The 9429-nt window shown below is 34.8% G+C and overlaps 1 protein-coding gene across 1 annotated transcript in view; it reads right to left on the bottom strand.

The window, feature by feature from the left end:
• LOC137656794 (uncharacterized) overlaps nt 1-9152 on the bottom strand; it is a 41203-nt gene extending 32051 nt beyond the window's left edge. Inside the window, exon 1 of the mRNA XM_068391092.1 lies at nt 9072-9152. The gene's annotated coding sequence lies outside the window, so the exon portion shown is untranslated. The remainder of the gene's footprint in view (nt 1-9071) is intronic.
• Between the last annotated feature and the right edge of the window lie 277 nt (nt 9153-9429).

Below are 9429 nucleotides of genomic sequence, written 5' to 3'. Positions count from 1 at the left end.
CAGCTGTGACCAAGTTGTGGAATGATCTTCCTAATTGGGTATTTGAATCGGTGGAACTTCAAAAGTTCAAACTTGCAGCAACAGTTTTTATACTGAACAGGCTGACATAAGTCTTTTTACAGTATATATGAAATATCTGTTTTAATGTTAATGTTTCTGAAATATTTTATTTTAATTAGTCATTACTTCTTATACCGTTTATTTATTTCCTAATTTCATTTCCTCACCGGGCTATTTTTCCCTATTGGAGCCCCTGGGTTTGTAGCATCTTGCTTTTCCAACTAGGGTTGTAGCCTAGCTAATTATAATAATAATAATAATAATAATAATAAACCTTCAAAATAACAATAACTACAAAAATAAATAAATAAATAAATAATAATAATAATAACAACAACAACAACAATAATAATAATAATAAACCTTTAAAATGTTTCCATAATCATCGTGATTCAATTATTAATAGCATTATTAGAAGTCACCAATTTCCTGTTTCTTTCACTATCAGTATCATTGATTGAAGCAACATTCTCGTGTAGATCTGTCAAATTCTATGATTGTTATTATTATTGTTGTCAATAAAAAATTAACTGTTGGCTCATAACAGAATTGTATATTTTCCCACATTGTAAAGAGTATTATTATCATTTTCATTATTTTGAAAATTATTATTATAATTTCGAGTATTTTAATATCATTATTATTTCAATCGCCTTAAATATTATCATTGTTTTAATCATTATTATTATTCTAATCATCATGTTAATTATTTTTATTTGAATAATTATTATTATTTTAATAATTCCAATTATTATTATTTTAATGATTTAAATTATTATTATTATTTTGATTATTATTTTAAATATTCTAATCATTATTATTTCAATCATTATTATTATTCTAAATATTCTAATTATTATTCTTTTAAATATTCTAATCATTATTATTTTAATCATTATTATTATTTTAATCATTATGTCTATTATCATCAACGAAAGGAAATAGGGAAATAAATAAATTATATATGAAAAGTAATGAGTAAAAAGCATAAAATAGAATTTTCACTAATTACACTGGGAAGAGTAGATTTTTCCTTCAAACTGAATAAACTGGAGTTTGATAAATTCGACGCCTAAAAAATAGCTCAACCAGTACAAACCGGATACCACTGGTATCCTGGTAGTAGGTTGGCCTGGGTACCAGCCACCCGTTGAGATACTACCGCTAGACAGTTATTGGGTCCCTTGACTGGCCAGACAGTACTACATTGGATCCTTCTCTCTGGTTACGGCTCATTTCCTCCTTGCCGACTCATACAAAGAATAACCTGACCTATTCTATACACGTTCTGCTCTTTCCTCATTTATATATATATATATATATATATATATATATATATATATATATATATATATATATATATTTGTTCCTTATCTGAAATTACCAAACAATTCTTCTTCTCTTAGGTTAACTACTGCACTGTAATTGTGCAGTGGCTACTTTCTTCTTGGTAAGGGTAGAAGAGACTCTTTAGCTATGGTAAGCAGCTCTTCTAGGAGAAGGACACTCCAAAATCAAACCATTGTTCTCTAGTCTTGGGTAGTGCCATAGCCTCTGTATCATGGTCTCCCACTGCCTTGGGTTAGAGATCTCTTGCTTGATGGTACATTCGGGCACACTGTTCTATCTTATTTCTCTTTCTCTGGTTATTTTGAAGTTTTATTGTCTATATATGGAAGATTTATTTTAATGTTGTTATTGCTCTTAACCTTTTCTTGTTGTTTGTTTCCTTATTACCTTACATCACTGGGCTATTTTCACTGATGGAGCCCTTGGGTTTATAGAATCCTGCTTTTCCAACTGGGGTTGCATCTTAGCAAATAATAATAATAATAATAATAATAATAATAATAATAATAATAATAATAATAATAATGATAATAATAATAATAATAATAATAATATTCAGCACAGTACACTGCACGCCTTGGATATACAATCTATTCCTTTCCATTGCTTCTTCTATCTATCTATCTATCCACAATTTTTGAGTTTTTGTTATCATCATTATTAGTAATATTGTTGATTGAAACCAAAATTCAAATTTGAGGAGATTTATTCAGTCTTATAGTTACGAAGCTTTGGAATTCACTCTCTACGTCTGTTTTTCCTTACTCTTACAGTGTTCCACTTTACAAGCCTAAGATCCTTCTAGGACCCTGGATAAATAAAGGCACGAAGTTGCCAGTAACGTCGGCCTCTTGTTAAATAAATCTAACATTGAGCAATAAAGCGATTATCCTGTAATTGATTAAATTTATGAATTTGAGCCTCGTCATCAGGCACTGGGTCCAGGAAGACCATTCAGCACGATAGAAGAAAGGAAACAGGGTTGGATGTTAAAATGAAGGACATGTTGAAGGAGTTGGACAGCCAAATGGATACAGGGCACAGCAGGAAGGCTGCACATTTAATATAATATCTTGGCTCTTCAAATCCATTAACGCAAGGATCCTATGAGTAAAGAGTGCGAGCAAATATCAGCATAACTTTTACACACACACCCATAAACACGTGTATGTACGGTTTTAAATATGGCGAGTCTCATTTCCAATATTTGAAAGCTCTTCTGTGTATTTGTTAGCGTAACCAATGAATTATGTACCTCGTAATATGTTGACTGGAGTACACAAACCTAGGGAGAAAGTGGAGTACCAGTTGGGAACTTGGGACTAGCAACTTGGTCCCAAGTTTTGTCTTGCGAACCGGTTAGCTAATAAGTTTTAAAACTATAATTCCTAAGGAAAATTCTGTGCACTTATCAAAACATTACATTTGACAGAAACTTAAGTAATAGGGATTGAAATAAACCAACCTTTTCTATCCGAAAGCAAATATAGTCTTATTTCACTTTGAATTCACGCTGTCTTGCGCAAATTATCTTATTGAAGTCTTTTTTAATTTCCCTTTCCTTGCAGGATAATGTCTTGATACACACTGGTAATTAAAGTTCACTTCGCTCCACAAAATCCTGAATGATAATGTTCCCTGTGTCAATTTGAAACGAGCCACGAATGTTCAACCTCACCGGACAGACGAATAATCACATTATTTCCGTTATCAAACCACATTTTGACGATGTCACAAAATACACTTATCCAGGGTTACGGTTTTAAACATAGTCCAGGTGTTAAAATGTCAAATTGGCCACTAAGTCAACTAAAAAGAGGGACAGAAGATTGAGACATCGAAGTCTGAAAACGAACTGAATTTGTTTTGTTATCGGTTCAGGTTCTGGGGCGAGGCATCGTAGCCTTTACAACGGCGCCTCCAAAGTTTATCTTCTTATACTGTTTTGTCTTTTCCTCCACATCAGGTTTAATACTTCTTTTTTCTTTTGACGTCAAGCCTCTTCTTCTTGGGGAGGTCGCCCGGGAAGTGTGATCCGCGAAGGGAACCAGACCTGAGCACCAGCACCAGGAGTAGCACTACCGTTGCCTGCGTGAACGGCTTTGACTTCCACGCCCTTCCTTACTGTAACACCCAGCCAACCAAAGTCAACGGCTTACTTTATTCGAGGGAGGTGCTAACGGTGGGGGTGGTGGCGTGGGGGGAACGTGTTTAAAAAGTAAGATATGGGTGGGGCGTTTAAAAGCTTATTGAGATTGGAATAAATCTAGGTTGGAACCCGTGTCAGTCCTTTTAATTACCATTCTATGGGCATCATAATTGTTCTCCACGTACGATAGAGAGGAAATTTCACGTGCGAATTATCGCTCAGAGATGTACCATTGCTTTACTTTCAACCCTGGCAATTTAGTTTAATATGCAGTGAAATCATATGTCATTTGTCTTTTACAGTTATCAGACATTTGCTCTCGTTTAATTTCACTCTTCCGTTTTTCAAAATGTGTATCTGCTTTCAATACAATAGGGCCATCCTGCATTTAAAACCTATTTGATAATATATTCTAATTTTAAACTAAAAACCTTTCTGTATCCCGTATACGTTCAGTGAACTTTAACTGCGCTGCATGTTTTGATCCGATCACAATAATGTGGCTGATCAAATGAGACTAAAGTATGGCTGATCAGGCGAGGTAATTAGTATGACACAGATCTCCCTAGAAGTTCCAACTTCCATTCTATTCCCCGATCGCGCGGAAGGAAAAAGAAAGAAAAAAAATGAAGGAAACATGAAAAGTTAGATTATAGAGACGGGAGATGATATCCAGACTCCGTTGGGGACAAAATCAAATGGCCACATAGCCATCTTCTGTGACGAAGGCTTTATTCGACGTCACTCGACTGGAATCTATGGCCAGGGCTTCAATTTCAGATTTATCATAATCATTCTCAAGTATCGTTATTGATATGATTATTATTATTAGCAATGATACTCGCGCATGAGAAGATAATAGGCCTAACGGATGTAGATTGGAGGTGTGGCGCTGAGACTAACATGAGATTCGAGTCCCAGACGAAAGAAAGATTCTTTAATGATAGTTCAATTATATTATTATTATTATTATTATTATTACCAGCCAAGCCACAACCCTAGTTGGAACAGCAAGATGCTATAAGCCCAAGGGCTCCAATAGGGAAAAATAGCCCATTGAGGAAAGGAAATAAGGAAATCAATAAATGATGAGAATGAATTAACAATATATCATTCTAAAAACAGTAACAGCATCAAAACAGAAATGTCCTATATAAACTATTAACAACGTCAAAAACAGATATGTCATATATAAACTATAAAAAGACTCATGTCAGCCTGGTCAACATAAAAACATTTGCTCCAACTTTGAACTTTTGAAGTTCTACTGATTAAACTACCTGATTAGGAAGATCACTATAATGAAGGACATGTCAACTCCTTCATAGAATAATTTTTAATAGAGTTTCATATAGATACTAAATTAATTTAGCATAAGTTTTCCTTGATGTTTGTGTAGACTTACTCTTTCAAAATTGGTATATATATATATATATATTTATATATATATATATATATATATATATATATATATATATATATATATATATATATATATATATATTAGATCTTTGTCTAGTTTAGATAATGATACACTAATCTATAAATGTGTGCGTTTTATATTTAGAAACATGGCAAAGTTTTAGATACTGACCACATATACATAATGATCAGGTCCAAAGCTCTCTTTCCACCCAGGCTAGGACCAAGGAGGGCCAGGCAATTGTTGCTGATGAATCAACAAGTAGACCTATGGGCTCCTCCAAATATTACCCCTCCATAGCTTACAAGGGTGACGTAGTTCGTATTGCAAATCTTGATTTAACATTGTGACTAAAATTGAAAAACCCTTTTTCTTCCTTTCTTAAATTTCTGAAAATTGTCTACATATTCTTTTTTCCTCTTCCATGTTTATCCTAACCAATTCCACAGACATTTCGCCAAAGGAACACGTATTCGAAATTACGTTTCGCCAAAAGCCATTTCGACACGAGGAAATTTCGTCGAAATAGACAAACTGTCGAGTTGGTTCACCCGTCGAGGTTGAGAATATAAAAGCCGTTTTGTTTCACTGCTCGTTCGGGACGTGCAATTTGGACCCCTTGTGGAATTGTTAATTTGCAGGGCACCAGAAACACGTTCAGATACTACCGCTAGAAAGTTATTCGGTCTTTTGACTGTTAAGAGTACTACATAAGATCCTTCTCTCTAGTTACGGTCCATTTTCCCTTTGCCCACACATACATTGAATGGTCTGGCCTATTCTTTTCATATTCTCCTCTATCCTCATACACCTGACAACACTGGGACTATCAAATAATTATCCTTCTCTCAAGGGGTTGACTACTGCACTATAATTGTTCAGTGGCTACTTTCCTCTTGTTGAGGGTACAACAGACTCTTTAGCTATGGTAAGCAGCTCTTCTAAGAGAAGGACACTCCAAAATCAAACGATTGTTCTCTTGTCTTGGGTAGTGCCATGGCCTCTGTACCATGGTCTTCCACTTGTCTTGGGTTAGAGTTTTCTTGTTTGAGGGTACACTCGGGCACACTACTATTTTTTTTTCTCTTCCACTTGTTTTGTTAGTTTTAATAGTTTATATAAGAAATATTTATTTTAATTTTGTTACTGTTCTTAAAATGTTCCATTCTAATGTTATTACTGTTCTTAATATATCTCATTTTTCCTGTTTCCTTTCCTCACTGGGCTATTTTCCTTGTTGGAGCCCCCGGGCTTATAGCATCCTGCTTTTCCAACTAGGGCTGTAACTTAGCAAGTAATAGCAATATTTACAATAACATGAGTCCATAAATTCACCATGGGGTAGGCCTAGTTTCTATAATCATGTTCAATTAAATACAATAGAAATAATATGCTGTTCGTCCTATAGGCCTTCACATTAGAAAGATAAATTGTCCATAGAGGTGGTATTATTAAGTAATAATTATAAAGCTATTAAAATGAGAATTTGCCAGATCTAACTGAGCATCAAGGCTGGCGTAGCAACATTTCATGACTCAATAGTTTTCTACGCCTGAATTAACCTTTCAAACGGTAGATTATTCTACCGGGATCTGAACTACAGTGAATAACTCTTCCGGAGAGATTTTCCGAATTTGCATAATTTACGTGCAGCTTCCCCGTTTCCGTAGGCGTTTGAAGTATCTTCAGACGCCCTCCTAACAGGAATAGTAGCAGTAATAGCAGTGGTACTAGTGCTACAACTAGCTGGAGTAGGTGTAGAGTTGGAGTTTCACCTCTCCACCCATTACTTACTATTCGTAATGAGATAATACGATAAGGGTGAGGTTTGGCAGGAGCCATTCGACAAGAATAGACCCAGGAAAGGAGGCGCTAACTACCGGGTCCGTTCTTCACACCTCCTCCCGCACATACCTCCAGCCATTGAGCTTATAAAGTTACGGCCCTCATTACTATACAAAACTGTATTTTTATTCATATTCCCTTTCCTCCCGAGGCTGCACTTCCGTTCAGACAAAAGGCGTCTCGTTAAACCTACGGGATTTTCGTATGACATATAACTGGTAATTCTTTTGGAGCAATTTAACACGGAAATAGGCGCAAGGAACGCGCCCAAATAAACACAGGGAATCGATTCTTCAACTTTAACTCATGCGAAGATACTAGTAGTATGACTTAGCTAATCAACATAAATATGAGAAAAATGATAAGGCATGACACTGTTCCTAACGTGGAAGAAACAGTTCTAGATATTTTAGAGTGGAGAGAAGCATCAACGCCAGTCAGTACTAAAGAACCTCTTTGATTAGGCATGAAAGGTCAAAGAAAAAAAAAAGAATAAAAAATTAAGAACACTGCATTGTTTATCTCTCTGGTTACGGCTCGTTTCTCCTTTACCTACACATACACCGAATAGTCTGGATTATTCTTTACACATACTCCTATTTCCTCATATCCCTGATAACACTGAGATAACAGAAACGATTCTTCTTCACTGAAGGGGTTAATTATTGTAATGTATTATTCAGTGGCTAATTACCACTTGCTAAGGGTAGAAGAGACTCTTTAGCTATGGTAAGCAGCTCTTCTAGGAGGACACTCCAAAATCAAACCATTATTCTCTAGTCTTGGGTAGTGCCATAGCCTTTGTACCATGGCCTTCCAGGATTAGAGTTCGCTTGCTTGAGGGTACACTTGGGCACACTATTCTATCGGATTTTTCTTCCTCTTTTTATATTTGTTATAGTTTATATATGAAAGAATCGTTTTAATATTACTGTTCTTAAACTATTTCATTTCAATCGTTCTTTACTTTTCTTATAGTTTATTTCCTTTCCTCGCCGGAAGTAATAATAATAATAATAATAATAATAATAATAATAATAATAATAATAATAATGGTATCAGAACAGATATGGTGATACGTGCAAATGGACTAGACGTGACGTTAATTGACAAAATCAAGAAGAAAGTATCACCCATTGATGTCGTAGTACCATAGGACTCCAGAGTTGAAGAAAAGGAGAGGGAAAATAGAAATAAGAAGGATATGGGATACGCCAGTGGAAATTGTACCCATAATCATAGGATCACTAGGCACGATCCCAAGATCCTTGAAAAGGAGTCTAGAAAAAACTAGAGGCTGATGTAGCTCCAGGAAGAGTGGGATCCTAGGAACGGTGCATATAATCAGAACAGTGATGAACTCCTAAGGGGGCAGGATGCCAACCGGAACCCTACACTATAAATGCCACACAGTCGAAAGACTGTGATAGAGAGAAAAAAAGAAATAATAATAATAATAATAATAATAATAATAATAATAATAATAATAATAATAATAATAATAATGAACGCAGGGACCAGTTGAAGACTTTATCATAATCTTGCAGGCCTTGAAAATGTCTGTTTAACCTTGTTTTATATATATATATATATATATATATATGTGTATATATATATATATATATATATATATATATATATATATATATATATATATTACAACCACAACAAATATAACCATTTATAGTCCACTGCAGGACAAAGGCCTCAGACATGTCATTATTCATGTCTGGAGTTTGGGCAGTTTCCATCACTACTCTGGCTAATGCAGATTGGTGATGGTGGGAGATTTTTGTCTGATCGCTCACAGCAAACCTATCTAGTATGGTTGGCCCTAACTATTACAGCTTTGCTGATCATGGCGATACACAAACTCTTTCATTACGTTAAGGTATCCCCACTCAGAAAAGGATATATAGGCCTATGTATGTGTATATATATATATATATATATATATATATATATATATATATATATATATATATATATATATATATATATATATATATTACATGCACAATGATTACAAAATAGTAATATTCATGAAGAAATAACGGCTTGTGTTAAAATTATCATTCCTTACCCAATAAACTATCCACGACAAATCAACTATATCTGACAATTTGAATTTCCCGCCAGATAGAGAGAGAGAGAGAGAGAGAGAGAGAGAGAGAGAGAGAGAGAGAGAGAGAGAGAGAGAGAGAGAGAGAGAAGAATATCAAATGACGAAAAAAAAAATCGTACCTGGACGAGGGAGGAGTTCGTTAATCAAGTCTGCATGAACTGTTACGGAGGAGCGCGTGACAAACATAACGGTAATGAACGGTGGATAGCAATCTCGATGGGCGCCCCTCATAACCTGCATTGAGATCACCATTTTTTAATTCTTATTCACTCTTCTTCCGTAGAACGATGTTACTTGAGGAGAGGTTTTTATTTTTACTCTTATAAACGTGAACTGAGGTCTTCTTTTTCTTGGTATTACCTACAACAACTTCCTTAAGGCTATGTTTATATAGGCGTATGTTTTTGTATGTCTGTTTACGTGTTTGTTATTCACATAACTCAAAAACCATTAGACCAAATCTCATTAAATTTGGTG

This window comes from Palaemon carinicauda, chromosome 17, assembly GCF_036898095.1.
Source record: "Palaemon carinicauda isolate YSFRI2023 chromosome 17, ASM3689809v2, whole genome shotgun sequence".
In the NCBI taxonomy this organism is placed as follows: Eukaryota; Metazoa; Arthropoda; class Malacostraca; order Decapoda; family Palaemonidae; genus Palaemon; species Palaemon carinicauda.
Note: the sequence above shows the minus strand (reverse complement) of the source record. Positions and strands in the feature narration are given on the sequence as shown.